The sequence below is a fragment of the Tauraco erythrolophus genome, chromosome 3 (assembly GCF_009769465.1).
Source record: "Tauraco erythrolophus isolate bTauEry1 chromosome 3, bTauEry1.pri, whole genome shotgun sequence".
In the NCBI taxonomy this organism is placed as follows: domain Eukaryota; kingdom Metazoa; phylum Chordata; class Aves; order Musophagiformes; family Musophagidae; genus Tauraco; species Tauraco erythrolophus.
The window spans coordinates 86,212,799-86,227,319 of record NC_141467.1 but is presented as its reverse complement, the minus strand read 5'-3'; positions in this window follow the sequence as shown (position 1 = coordinate 86,227,319).

Genomic DNA, 14,521 nt, shown 5'->3' with positions numbered 1-14,521 from the left:
GGCCAATTATGCGAGTTGTCTTGAAGATGTAATGAGTTTTGGAAAAAATAACAGGGTGAGTTGTCTTGGTTTGACAAGACGGGTCTGCTAAGGAAGGCAGGAGCCTCCCTTGAAATGGAAAATGTAAACCCCCCTCCCTCCGAATTACTAGAATTTTGAAATTAAGGGGCTCTCAGGCAAAGATATGGGAGTAGGAATAACAGTTCTTTACTAGGAAAATTAAAGAGAAGGGAAAAAAATACAAGTGCAATAGTGCACAAAAAAACCCACTGAGAGAGTCAGAATACGACCTGACACCCCGCTGGTCAGGGCGCTGGCAGCAGCCCGATCCAATGGTGGCTGCAGTCCCTCCGGGAACGGCAGCCGTGGCTCCGCGGAAGCAGCGATCCCGCAGAAGGGGGCGGGCCTCCTCCGAAGGGCCGGCGGTGCTGCAGATGGGCCCGGTCTTCCTCCGGGAACCCGGCGGAGAAGACAAAGCTGCTCCTCTGGGAATCCAGTGGGGGAGAAAAGCTGCTCCCCTGCAGTGCCAATGCCGACCGACCCAGGCCTCCCGGGTCTGGGAGGAAGGCACACAGCGGGCCTCGAGTGGCTGCGCTGTGCCAACCAGTCACCAACCCCCGAGAAGTGCCCGTCTCCCCCGGCGACTCCAAGAGAGCCCGACTGACCGACCGACCGACCGACAGACAGACCGGCCGCCGCCGCTTTCCCAGGCGCAGTCGCGAGGCGCCCCCTCCCCTCCCGGCTGGAGCATCTCACCGTGGGGCTGATGATGTTCTGTGGGTCTGGCGGTAGATCCTTGATGGGCCATTAAACAGAGATCGCTCCTGGAGGGAGTTATCCATGAGTCGTGCGGCAAGGCATTGATGGGCCCATTAACAGAAGATAGTCTGGAAGGAGGAGGCAAGGAAAACACCGCCCCACCTGGTCTCAACAGCTCATGAAGATGATGATAGAATACATACCTTTGGGCACATCTTACATTGTAACCTAGGACAGTGAGTGCTTGCCAAAATGCCAGCAGCTTTCTTGTGCTTCATCAGTCTTACAGTACGATTACATTTCTTTTTGGTTATTTGACCTTTGCAGTCTCAGACCAAGTTACTATTCAAGCTCGCTCTTTCTGAATGCCTTCACTATGAGGCAAGTAAAACTTTGATTTTATATTGGTGCTGCTTTTTTCAATATTCTTAGAATATTTTTTCTGTCGTTTACCATCAACAAACCTTCTGTACAGTCACAATACCATAGCATCTTCTGTAACCCACTATATTCCATGGCCCATCATGTTTCATGACGGTAATCGACTTAAAAAACTTTATGTGAAGCTGAAATTATTTTATTTCTCTTTCTATGTTTCATTAAATTATACTTGGAGTAGAGTTAGCTGACATTTGAGGTAAAATTTAATCCCCTGGTTTTGAGATATGTTTCACTGCAGGTAAATGTAGCATCTAAAAATCACGTTTTATTATTAGAGGTAACATACATTTACAAATATTTTCACGACTACATCGAAATATGGTGCAGCTTACATGAGATTTTTTTAGATGGCACTGCTTTGCATAGGTTGTGATGTGACTGTACTACAGTCTTCTCAATCTGCAGACATTTTGTGACAGACAACATAGTAAGTAGCACTCAGTCTGGGCATAATTCATTCAGAAATTGTCTTGCATATGAGATGACTTCTGTCTTAGAGACAAGCTCTAAAATCTTCTCTAGATGCATATACTTGAATGGTGACTGGCATGTTAGTATCAGAGAGTCTAAGCACTGATGCCTTCTAGTGCTTCAGTGCTACGTCATGAACATTGCCAAGTACTGTCCTTATGTAGCAGTTGTCTCAATGGATCAAAGATGCTTCTTGAAACATATTCTATGCACAAAATTCAATCTTATCCTGAACTTTCTGTAATGATTCTTGTCCTGTGGAGGTTACATGGATGACAGAGACTTCAGTTTTCTGTCATCTGGCTTGAATCCATGAAATTGTGGATGTCAGTCTTTTCTCTCAGGCAACAAGTGATAGGACGAGAGGATATGGCCTCAAGTTGCACTAGAGGAGGTTTAGATTGGATATTAGGAAAAATTTCTTCCATGAAAGGGTTGTCAAGCATTGGAACAGGCTGCCCAGGGAAGTGGTTGAGTTGTCGTCCTCTGGGGTATTTAAAAGATGTGTAAATGTGGTGATTAAGGAACATGGTTTAGTGGTGGACTTGGCAGTATTAGGTTAACAGTTCGACTTGATGATCTTCAAGATCCTTTCCAACCTAATCAATTCTATGATTCTGTGATTCTAAATGAGTATATATCCTACTGTAGCGGTTTAGGCCACACAGCCGCTCTCTCACTTCTTCTCCAGTAAAGTGGAGAGGAGAAGAATGTAATAAAGGGACTGAGGGTCGAGACAAGAACAGAGGGAGCACCCACCAACCATGGTCCCGGGCAAAAAAGACTCAGCTTTCTCAAAGCAAAACAATTTATTAACGGTTACTTAAAAAGGAAAAAGGGAAACAAAACCAGTTACTTGGGAGGGTAAAAAGAAAAAAAGCCAGATCTTAAAACCAACACCTTCCTTCCCCTGCCCCTTTCCTTTTCCTCCCGGCTCTGCCTCCTCCCCCCAGCAGCACAGGGGGGCAGGGACTGGGGGAGTGCAGGTCAGTTCATCCCATGCTGTTACTGCCACTTCTCTCTTAAAGGAGGAGGAGTCCTTACACCCTTTTCCCTTGCTCCAGTGGATCCCCTACTCACGAGGAAAAAAATCCACAAGCTTCTCCAGCGTGAGTCCTACCAGCAGGATGCAATCCTTCCCCATCGGATTGCTCCAGTGCAGGCTTTACCACAGTCTCAGATTCTTAGGGAGTTGTTGCCACTCGCTCCGGCGTGGTTCATCACGCAGACTCCAGATGCCTCTTTGCCTTGTCGTGCATCCCAACACGACCGTCCTCAGGCTCAGGCATCTTCTCCCCACAGGCTGCGAGTGGGTCTCTACTCCACCGAGGCCGTCCTGGTTGCAGGGGGGCCGCCTGCCATCTTGCCACCAGCCGCAGGGGAAACTCGGCTCCGGCACACCTCCTCCCGCTCCATCCTCACTGACTGCTGTCGATGCGGCTGTTTCTCTCAGATCTCAGTCCTCTCCAGGTGAACTCAGCCCAGTGGGCACTCCAGGAGTGGGGTGCTCCCCGAGTTCCCCATCTGGCTCCGCTGCCGCCATCCTCAGTGGGCAGCGCTGGTCCGATGCGGACAGCTGCCCGGCCGGGAGCCAGGGAGCGGGGGCAGTGCCCTCCTCCCTTCTCTTCTTGCTCCTGGGCAAAGCAGCTTTTCCAGTTCCTTTGTCCCGATGTAAATAGGGCAATTCGCAGAGGCGCCGATTGGCTCAACCCCGAGGGGGATGGGAGTCCGATCTGGTGGCCAGAACCAGGTCTAACCCGGTTCCAAAACCAGGGAGAGGTCACAGGGAGCAAAGCCCCTCTCCTGCCACCAGACACATCCCCCCCCATCAAACCATGACACCTACATATTTTTTTTCACCATGAATCAGATTGTATCTACCCTGATTTTGATATTTTCTGCTTGAGCAATGCAATAACTTTCTTTAGTGAATGATCATATTGTTTCTGAACTAATGTTGAACTCTCAGTTCTTCAAATGTTACAGGAGTATGTATCAAATTCCACAGAATCCACTGTTGTGCTGCAGCTTTCTGTTCTGACCTTGTGCAAAAATGGATAGATTATTACACTTTTAATTTTCTTACAGTGTCTTGAAAATTAATGTTTAAATGGCTTATCAACTCAAGTTTCTCAATATTGCTCGTTCTCATCTAGAATAATGTAGCAATGAATTGGTGCCATCTTAATAATCTACTAAACTCTCTATGAATCAGAGAAATCTAAATTTCACTTCTATCTCTGTTAGTTCACAGACAGGGCAAATTCTCTTCTGGTAAATAATTTCTTTTTTATCTGGATAAAATTCTGAATTTATCACTGAAGGCTACATATCCATTCATCATGCTGTCATCCTTGTGTGGAACTTCCCTTTCAGACTTCCCTGAATCACTTCTAAATACTGTCTAACCAGCTTTTTATGTAGAGCCAGGAGCCTTGATGATCACCATAGTAGTTCTGCACTCTGTCTGCTTACTGCAGACTCCACTGCTTATCTCCTTTCTAGTTATTAATTGTACTAATCACAAAGTACTGGATAATAATTCTTGTCTCATATATATCAGGTAAGTTTGGTGTTTTAAAATGACATCTACTAGACATGTAGTACCACACTCCTTTATTTGGATGGGGTCAGGTTCAAAATTTTATTTTAGCTCAATACTACGTCTGACAATGTATATACTCATTTGTAATATTAAGGTTCTATCAGGCTGCAGATTATAGCTTATTTTACTTTCTGATACTGCCTGTGCATGTATTGAGTTGATCATATTGAATTTCAATTAGAAAGTTTTGCCATTGTCCTCAGTAAATTTATTTCTGGACATGGAAAAATGACGAACTAATTTCTGCATTTGTGATGCCTTATTCCAAAAGATGGAAGATCAAGGACTGGCATGTTTCTACAGCCATATGTGCCGTTTCTCTGAATGAGTTCTCAGTTTAACTATGTTTTTCTGACTCTGAAGTGAGCTGATGGGTCCTCTAAATCCAGCTTTGATTATTGTCTTGTGCAAGAGCTTATACCACCTTGTCAGTGTTTGATTTCGACATGATTACTTGTTCTTTGTCCTGATATGATTTACAAGTCTTTGTAGAGCACTAGTAAACTTAGTTTTACCTCTGAATATATTTCTCAGTTTCCAAGCATGCAGGGAAGGGATGCCATCCAGAGGGACCTTGATAGGCTGGAGAGGTGGGCCTGTGAGAACCTCATGAAGTTCAACAAGGCCAAGTGCAAGGTCCTGCACGTGGCTCGGGGCAATCCCAAGCACAAATACAGGCTGGGCGGAGAATGGATTGAGAGCAGCCCTGAAGAAAAGGACTTGGGAGTGCTGGTGGATGAGAACCTCAACATGAGCCGGCAATGTGCGCTGGCAGCCCAGAAAGCCAACCGTATCCTGGGCTGTATCAAAAGGAGCATGGCCAGCAGGTCGAGGGAAGTGATTCTGCCCCTCTACTCAGCTCTCGAGAGACCCCACCTGGAATACTGTGTTCAGCTCTGGAGTCCCCAACATAAGAAGGACATGGAGCTACTGGAACGAGTCCAGAGGAGGGCCACGAAGATGATCAGAGGGCTGGAGCACCTCTGCTCTGAAGACAGGCTGGGAGAGTTGGGGCTGTTCAGCCTGGAGAAGAGAAGGCTCCGGGGTGATCGTATAGCAGCCTTCCAGTACCTAAAGGGGGCCTACAGGCAAGCTGGAGAGGGACTTTTTACAAGGGTGTGTAGTGATAGGACAAGAGGCAATGGATTTAAACTGAAAGAGGGCAGATTTAGGTTAGATATAAGGAAGAAATTTTTTACATTGAGGGTGGTGAGGTACTGGAACAGATTTCCCAGAGAAGTTGTGGATGCCCCATCCCTGAAAGTGTTCAAGGCTGGGTTGGATGAGGCTTTGGGCAACCTGGTGTAGTGGAGGATTTCCCTGCCCATGGCAAGGGGGTTGGAACTAGATGATCTTTGAGGTCCCTTCCAACCCTAACCATTCTATGATTCTATGATTCTATGATTCTATGATTCTATGCAGTATTTTTGCTTCTTTTCTCTTCTCCTTTTCTGACTTCTCTTAATGTATGGATGTGACATTTAAAATGCTTACCCATATTCCTGGACTGATGTGCTACAGTCAACCCTCAGATCTCATTGACTACTGGCATATTCCATATGAAAATGCACAGTTTACTCTTTAGTTTCAAGACTTTACTGTTTGATACTTCTCATCTTCTTGTGATCCTACACCACTTGAGAAGCATTGTCAACCCTGAGATCACACAAAACTTTTTTTTGCTCCCTAAACATTCCTTATAGCCTGTATAAGAAGAAGGTACCTCAGTGGCTTGGTGTATGCTTGTCAAGAGATCTGTAATGAGATATGCACGACCTGTGTACATATAGGGCTGCTCTATCCAGACGAACGCCTGTACTCACCTTGTTGTTTCTCCGCTTTCAGATTCTCACATTAGACTCTCCAGGTTTCAGTACCAGCTACAGCTGGCTATAATTTTGTACAGTGCCTGTTTGAAATCCCTGTATTTCCCGTTCAGAGTCAAAAGCTGCCGCTACCAAGAAGATTGTCAAGTGGAAGTAAGGATTGGCTTGTAGATTCTTGTGGTGAGTATGAACTCCAATTTAGTACATCCTCTAGCTATCTGAAGTGTCAGATATAACCAGGTCAGTAACAAATTTTACAGTGAACTTTCGTGACCTTCGTTCACAGCTACTGACATCAGCAAGCAAGAATTGTAAAACAGAGCACCCCAACACACTGCAGAGGACGTGTCTAGACATCCCAGTCTCTCTGTCTCTTGAAAGGGCAAGTACATTTAAACAATATCTTGCAAACCCCAATTTTTTATCTTATTCAGTTCTTTTTATAGTGGTTTCCTATTTAACCATGTTATTTCTAGTTTTCCTCCTGTAATTTTTCTTATTTTGCCCTAGGCGAACAATTCTGCATATACTCTTTGCTTTAGACGGCCCACATTTACTAGGTTTTCTTGTTAATATCAGAATCAGCGATGCGTCAGGCGCTTGGGTAAGACTGGGATCTTATGAAAGGTGCTTTTTTGACTTACATATGACTAATTGCATTGACAGTTCAACATACTTCACTGGGTGTTGCTCATAACACAGAACAGTGCAATTAGAGAGCTGTTGAACACTTGCCTCCCAGTACTGTCCAAAGCCCAAGGCAGAAAAACAGGGATAAGCACTGATGGCACATTCCTTTTAATCTATGTCAATTTTTTTGTCAAATATGCATGTTCCTCTGAAACACAGGATATTGTCAGATCAGGAGCTTTAAGCAGAAAGGTGTTTCAGTGGAAGACCTCTACTTCACACCTTTTTGGTGGTTAATAAGAGTGTGCACAAGTCATCATCTTCTTTGCACAGATGGCAGCCCCACAGGCTGCTCTGCGACTTGTGAAGGAGTAGACAGCTGCTTAGTTATTTTCCTTGCTCCTAGCAACTGAAAAAATTTCCAGCAGTGAGGGCAAAGATCTGGCAGCTTCTTTGACCTCATCCAGTCCTCTGTTCTTCTCTCCTGCTCCCCACTGTTTCACATGCTCCTCCTCTAACCTTGAAACTAATCAGGGTTGGAGAGTTTAAAATCTTTTCTCTTGCTGTAACAGCTGTTCCAAGAGGGCTTGGGTGTCTTTGCACCCTCAATCATTTCCAGAGCAGAACTGTTATGTCTGGATGTACAACTTTAAAGATAAAAAAACCCTGACATGTTGTCAGATCATTAGTTTGTATCAGCTGATGTTGTCATGCTGTTATATGAAACACTTCTTGAGTCCAGTATTTATACAGGTCAAGGCCAAAAAATACCAAAGGACTCCCAAGCCCTTGTAGCTTTGATGTTTAAAAAACTAAGTCAGACTGTCTTGCTTCAAATCTATTGGTTGTTTTGTTTGTTTTTTTTTTTTTACAGTTTGTATGCATGTTTTATAGAGAGGCTATAGGTCAGTGGCTGGAACACAGCATTTTGCTCTTTTACTGACTTGCACTCTTTGATATTGACCTCTGTTTCTCTATAGAGTTGGGGAGAGGCAATGGGTTACATACTATCTTGTAAGCTTAACCTCTGGCTCCGGAAAGAGTAGCATGTTTTAAAGATTCTGGTGGTCACCAAAAGGTTGTATTTTAGGAGTCTCTAAGATGCATTTAAATTTCGAGTGTGGGTCCAGGAAGATGTAATGTCATTCCTAAATATCTGGGCTAAGAGTTGGAGTAATTTAAGTGGGAAATACCACAGCTACTTACAGGGAAACACTGGAAGAGATTTTTTTGAATGATAGCATTTGTATTTCAGGGAAAGGGTATGGTTTTCAACTAAAAACTTGGATTAGATAGGCCAAGCATAACTATTGCCATGCTGTAGGTGTCAGAGCAGGATTATAAATTTGGACTTGTGATCAAGGACCATTTATGTAATGACAGCTCTCTAGAGGTGAACTGATAGATCTGTGGAGCTTTAGGAAAAAGGGGAAGACATTTTCCATGTGGACACGCAGGGAGATACAGAGCAGCACCTTGCACCTGTGCAGTGAAGGCAGGAATTGTAAAACTGTTTTTCAGTATCACACTGACATCCATGTCAATACCATTTAGACACAGGATGCATATATGCTATGGGTTCATTAAAAACTTTCCTGGAAGGCAATGGTCTTCTTGAAATTACCATTTCATGACAGACAAATTACCAGAAAGTGAGTTAAATGTGTTCTGTCTGCAGTAGACAGCACTGAAATGTACAGGAAGGAGGGAAAAAAACAAGCACGGAAAGCTACCAAATCCTATCAGTCCTCTTATTTCTATCTGGGCTGTGAATTCAGGTTTTAGTGTATTATTCAATCACTTGAAAATTTCAATGACTATTTCTTTATACAACTGGCCTAAGTTTACAAATCATCTCTTATGTTTTGGTTTGCTTTTGATGCCATGTCAGTACTAAGTTCTATACATTAACAATATGTTGCTTTTTCTTTCTGAACTTGTGAAATCCCTCTTGATGTTGATGCTTCTGGCAATTTTTTCGTAGCTTTTAATTCACCGTGAGGAAGCATATGTGATAGAAAAATGCTACTGCTATTAACTGCAGCAGTGGCTGGTTATTCTTAGTAAAGCTTCCATTATGTTCTATTATGATTTTTTGATTGGCAAGGAGATTCACAATGAGTGTTATCATGAACAGGAAAAAACTGCATCAATTAAAACAAATTAGCATCTCTGATGGAAGTGCACCGCCATGAATGAGAAGGAACCTAACATATTTTTCCCCGTTCAAATTGAATCCCCAAACTTCATTTCACTTTGTACTGATAGAACTAAAGACTTATACAGACTCAAAATTTACACCAAGGTCAGCTGCTGCCCAGACTTAGCCTTAACTTTACCAATAGATAAACAAGAAATAACTCTAATTTTCTAAACTAAGGATGCACTGCTATATCTCACCTGTAGAATGCCCTGCGTAGTCCCTTGCTTTTATGTATTTTTCTGAGTTCCGAGATCATACCGCAGGAGAGAGGAGCAGAAAATTAATTGCACTGAATTCAAATTATTTTTCCAGCTAATGAACTTGTCCAGAGGAACATCCCTACAGGTTTTCTACTACCTTTCTCTGTATAAGTCTTTATTTTCTCCTATAACTCCCAATGTAAATGCTCTCCAATATTAATTTCCTCTATTTATTCTAAAAAAATTAGGCTACATTCTCCAACAAAAAATACTTCATGAATTAATCTATCAGAGATAAGTTTACTCACTTGTCCAAAACGCACCACTTTAAGCACTGATGGCACTGCTACATCTTGCTTAAAGATCTGTTCTGTGCTAAACTCCATGTCTACCCATGGTTGCTACTCCCCTTCTGATACTGGATGTCATAAGAAGCAGGCATAGCTAAGAGTTTACCACAGAAGAGAGGAGAAAAAAGTTTCTCTATTTTTGCCAGATACAGTTTAGGGGAAGGGGAAAAGGTATTTAGAATTTGGAGCCTGAAAGGAGAAGAGAAGCAGATACTTTAAGAGAAGCTGGGAAGTCTCAGACTGAGCCCTATACTGAAGGAGTACTGCAACATATGGAACTGGTCTCCTTGGCTGCTTTATTGATGAAATGGGTGGATAATAAACACAGTCTAGGATACTGTGAGTGCTAGAGGTAAGGGTCAGAGTCAAGGCATAGTAGGAGGTATCTTGCACTTAGCTCCCTCTGTAGATATCACAGAAGGTCATATAGTAATTTAAATCTTGGATGAACAGTGGAAGCAAAGAACCAACAATGCAGCAGAGGCTATAATTTGCTGTGAAGGAATAATTTCTCTGATTCTTAAAACAAACAAACAAACAAACAAACAAACAAACAAACAAACAAAGTTGATCAGTTTATAAATATTAAAACAAATAGATGAAAAAAAATCATCACCACCAAAGCTAGTTTAACTGGCAAATTAAACCTACACAGAGAATGTCTGCCATAAAAATTTTTAATTTGATATTCCTCCTGGTTTTGATTGGGACAGAGATAGTTTTTATTTTTAGCAGCTAGAAAAGCTCTGTGTTTTGGATTTAGTCTGGACTAATTCTATCCCAGTCAAAACCAGGACAGCAAAAATCTCTCTTTAAATATACTCAATGTTTTTTAAACATTATTAAAAACTTAATGTTTTTAATTGAAAATAAAGAATAATCAATCCAACTGCAGAAAGATTTAAGGTTTTTAGTCTCTGTTTTGTAGAAGTTACTCAACATTTTGGTGATAAATTTAAATATTTATTTTGTGGACAAAGAACAGGGACAGACTAAAATAGTATAAACATCCATTGAAAAAATTAGAAGGTTGAGTGTTTAGGATTGTTGTTTTATTCCTGTTTCACACAAACAGTGAAATTTGAGATGGAAAAAAAAATATGGAAATCTGTAAGAATACAACTTTTATATTACATCCCTATTTATAGTTGTTTAATTTGGTCTATTTTTACACAATAATACATAATTCTGTCACTTCCTTTGCATTATTTCATAACTGTGGTGAGCAGACCCTGTCCAAACACCAGGTGCCCACCAAAGCTGCTCTGTCACTCCCCTTCCACAACTGGACAGGGAAGAGAAAATATAACAAAAGGCTCATGGGTAGAGATAAGGACAGGGAGAGATCACTCACAAATTACCGTCACAGGCAAAACAGACTCAACTTGGGGAAAAAATAATTTAACTTATTGCCAATCGAATCAGAGTAGGATGATGAGAAAATAAGAACAAATCCTAAAACAATTTCCTCTCACCTCTCCCTTCTTCCTGGGCTTAACTTTACTCCTGAATTCTCCTCTTTCTGAGTGGTGTAGGGGGACAGAGAATGGGGATTGAGGTCAGAACATCACATGTTGTTTCTGCTGCTCCTTCCTCCTCAAGGGGAGGACTCCTCACGCTCTTCCTCTGCTCCAGCGTAGAATCCCTCTCACAGGAGACAGTTCTCCATGAACTTCTCCAGCTTGGGTCCTTCCCACGGGCTGCAGTTCTTCACAGATTCCTGCATCATGGGTCCATTCCATGGTGTGCAGTCCTTCAGGAACAGACTGCTCCATTGTGGATCTCCCGCGGGGTCACAAGTCCTGCCAGGAAACCTGCTCCAGCATGGGGTCCTCTCTCCTTGGGTTCACAGGTCCTGTCAGGAGCCTGCTCTAATGTGAGATCCTTTCTTCATGAGTCCACAGGTCCTGCAGGAAGCCTGCTCCAGTGCAGGCTTCCCATGGGGTCACAGCCTCCTTCAAGCATCCACCTGCTCTGACACGGCATTCTCCATGGGCTGCAGGGGGACAGCCTGCTCGCCATGGGCTTCACCACGGGCTGAAAGGGAATCTCTGCTCCTGCACCTGGAGCGCATCCTCCTCCTTTTTCTTCACTGACTTTGGTGTCTGTATAGATGTTGTTCTCACATATTCTAACTCCTCTTTTCTGACTGCTGCTGGTGTTGCAGAAGTTTTTTTTCCCTTTTCTTAAATATGTTAGAAGCGCTACACAGTCACTGATTGTCACAGCCTTGGCCAGCAGCAGGTCCATCTTGGAGCCAGCTGGTATTAGCTCTATCAGACATAGGGGATGCTTCTAGCAGCTTCTCACAGAAGCAACCCCTGTAGCTCCCTTGCTGCCAAAACCTTGCCATGCAAACCCAGTACAACAGTCTAGTAGATTACATAATAGACGTCTATACTTTCCTGTATTAATATTGTTTTATACAAAGCTAAGTTATACTTCTTTCTCATTTAAGTCTTTTCAAGTATCTATAAGTAGTTACTGTACTCAATTTTTGTCATTAAATAAAGCACCATGCAACAACGTTAATCTAATGCTGTGTTTTAAAAGGCTTAATGTTTTTATTTATTAATCTCGACATCTGAATTCTTTACATGTTCACTGAAATGTAGAATTGATGTCATTTGTATAGCATGTAGATTTGCCTATTGTCTTGTTATGAGTAAATGCAGCCAGTAGTGAAACAGACATCTCTCTTTGATAATCTTATTAACAATTTCTGTATAGTTTATTGTCAATATAAGAAATATTCTTACAGAAAATATGGAACCAGTTGTGCAAGGTGTTTTAATTCGATGTAACAAAATTGTGAAGACAGTTAGAATATTATGCATATTAATAGGAGTCCACTTCTTGAATACTGTCTACTTATATGGTCCACTTATCAGAAATAATATAATCAAATTAGAAAAATAAAAGGACAGACAGGATGATCAAATATATAGCTTCTTCTCAGGAACAGCTATGTAGACTAGGGCTATTCAGCATGACAAAGTAATATAAGTGTTGTTGATATATATGTAAAACATAATGTGATATAGAGACACAAAACAAATAGTGAGCAATCAAATAACACTAGGAGCTGACTAGTTTAAAGAAAGTAAAATGAAATATTTCTTTGCATACTGAGAATTAAGCCCTGGAAGTCTGCGAGTCTTGAAAGTTTATCAGCACTTTAAAAGCAATTAGAAAAATTATTGGAAGAAAAGTCCATCAAGGGGTCTTTATCCCAAAGCAACTGTCTCTGGATGAAGAAGGGTGCTGACCTGGGGAGTTTCAAGTTTCTTTCTTTGAATGTTGTGAGAATTTATGGAAAGTGGAGAATTCCCAGTGTATCTGAAAATAGGTGCACAGTTAGGAGGCAATACTGAAAGTGTAAAATTGTTTTATTTATTTCTCTCTTGCATTCTCTAGAGTGTGACAAAAAAACCCCTATACTCACCAAAGCCATTTTCTTTAAGCTATCAGCTGAAATACAGGGTACCACCTGATTTCCCAATGGACTGAGAGGCAGTGTGTGCTACTCAACTGACTGAGCAAAAAGGCTATTGGTAAGGCATGAACTTCACTACATCGTCCAGCCCTTCCAAATTGTGCCAAGAAATATGCTACAGCTGGTAGATTAACCCTGCTTCTCAGTTTCTCATAGGAGGAACAGTAAGTCACTCTACTTTTGTTTCACAAAAAAAAGTGGAAGGAAATTGCATCTGTGCCATTTACTAGGCACATTTATTATTGGTTTCTTTTTTGAAGAAGGAAAGCATGAGGCTTTCCTTTTCTAAGTGGGAACAGAAACATTGCTGTAATAAGGAGGAGGACAGAAAACAATATACTGTTTTGAGAGGTTTATGTAGGACGTTTAGTTGAGGGACTATTTTATAAGATGGGGAATATGTTGCCACATTATATTAATTTTGACTTTTTAATGTTTTGTTACTTTGTTGAATCACATAGCCCTAATGGAAATAATTTGTAATTCTTGAAAAATTAAAATATCTTTCAGAAAAAGCAAGGAGATTTCACATAGAATTTAAATAATTTCATTGGGGAGTAGAAGAGTCCTCCTTTACTTTTTCTTTTTTTAAATGTCTCTCTATATTTTTTGAATTTCCTTTCAATTAAAATTATTAGAGGAGCAAAAATTTCCTCACAAACATTTCAATGAACTAGATGGCCTTTTATGTCATCAGTTATTCTTTCTCATCAATAATTTATGAGACCTAAGTCTTGTTTCAAATGATGTTCATAGAAAATGAGTTTTAGGCTAATAGTACTTTTAAATTTTTTCATGAAACAAGGTTAGTTGATTACATTATATTTCAGCAGTGAAATTACATGTAAGTAAGGTCATCCTGTCAACCAATAGATAATATGACTTAGATAACCACATGAATAGCAGTTTTTGGCTGCAAGTAACAGAATGCATCTTTCCCGCAATGAGTTTGCAGACATGTAATTATTCCAATGAATATGTTCATAGAAAAGCTCTAGGAAAGTTTGAGTAGAAAAATATAGTGAATGACGTAATCTGTTCAAAAGCAATTAATGAATTGTAAATGAGAATATTAACTTAGAATAGTTCAGCTTTGTGATTGAATCTGTCACTTTGTTACACTGTTCTTTTTGCAAATAAGCATTGCATATTCACATATAAAAAATGACAATGGAAAAATATCATTAAAGCACAAATTATTATTATACTTGCTATCTAACATTATTTGTGTCAGCCAGAATAATTAGATGCTTTTGACAACATACAGTGTGGAATCAAATATATAAACAAAGACTATAAACACTTTAAACATAAAGACTGAAAATCACAGAATCACAGAATCGCAGAATGTTAGGGATTGGAAGGGACCTCAAAGGATCATCTAGTCCAATCCCCCTGCCAGACCAGGACCACCTAGATTAGATCACACAAGAACGCGTCCAGGCGGGTTTTGAACATCTCCAGAGAAGGAGACTCCACCTCTCTGGGCAGCCTGTTCCAGTGTTCTGTTACCCTTACTGGGAAGAAGTTCTTCCTCATG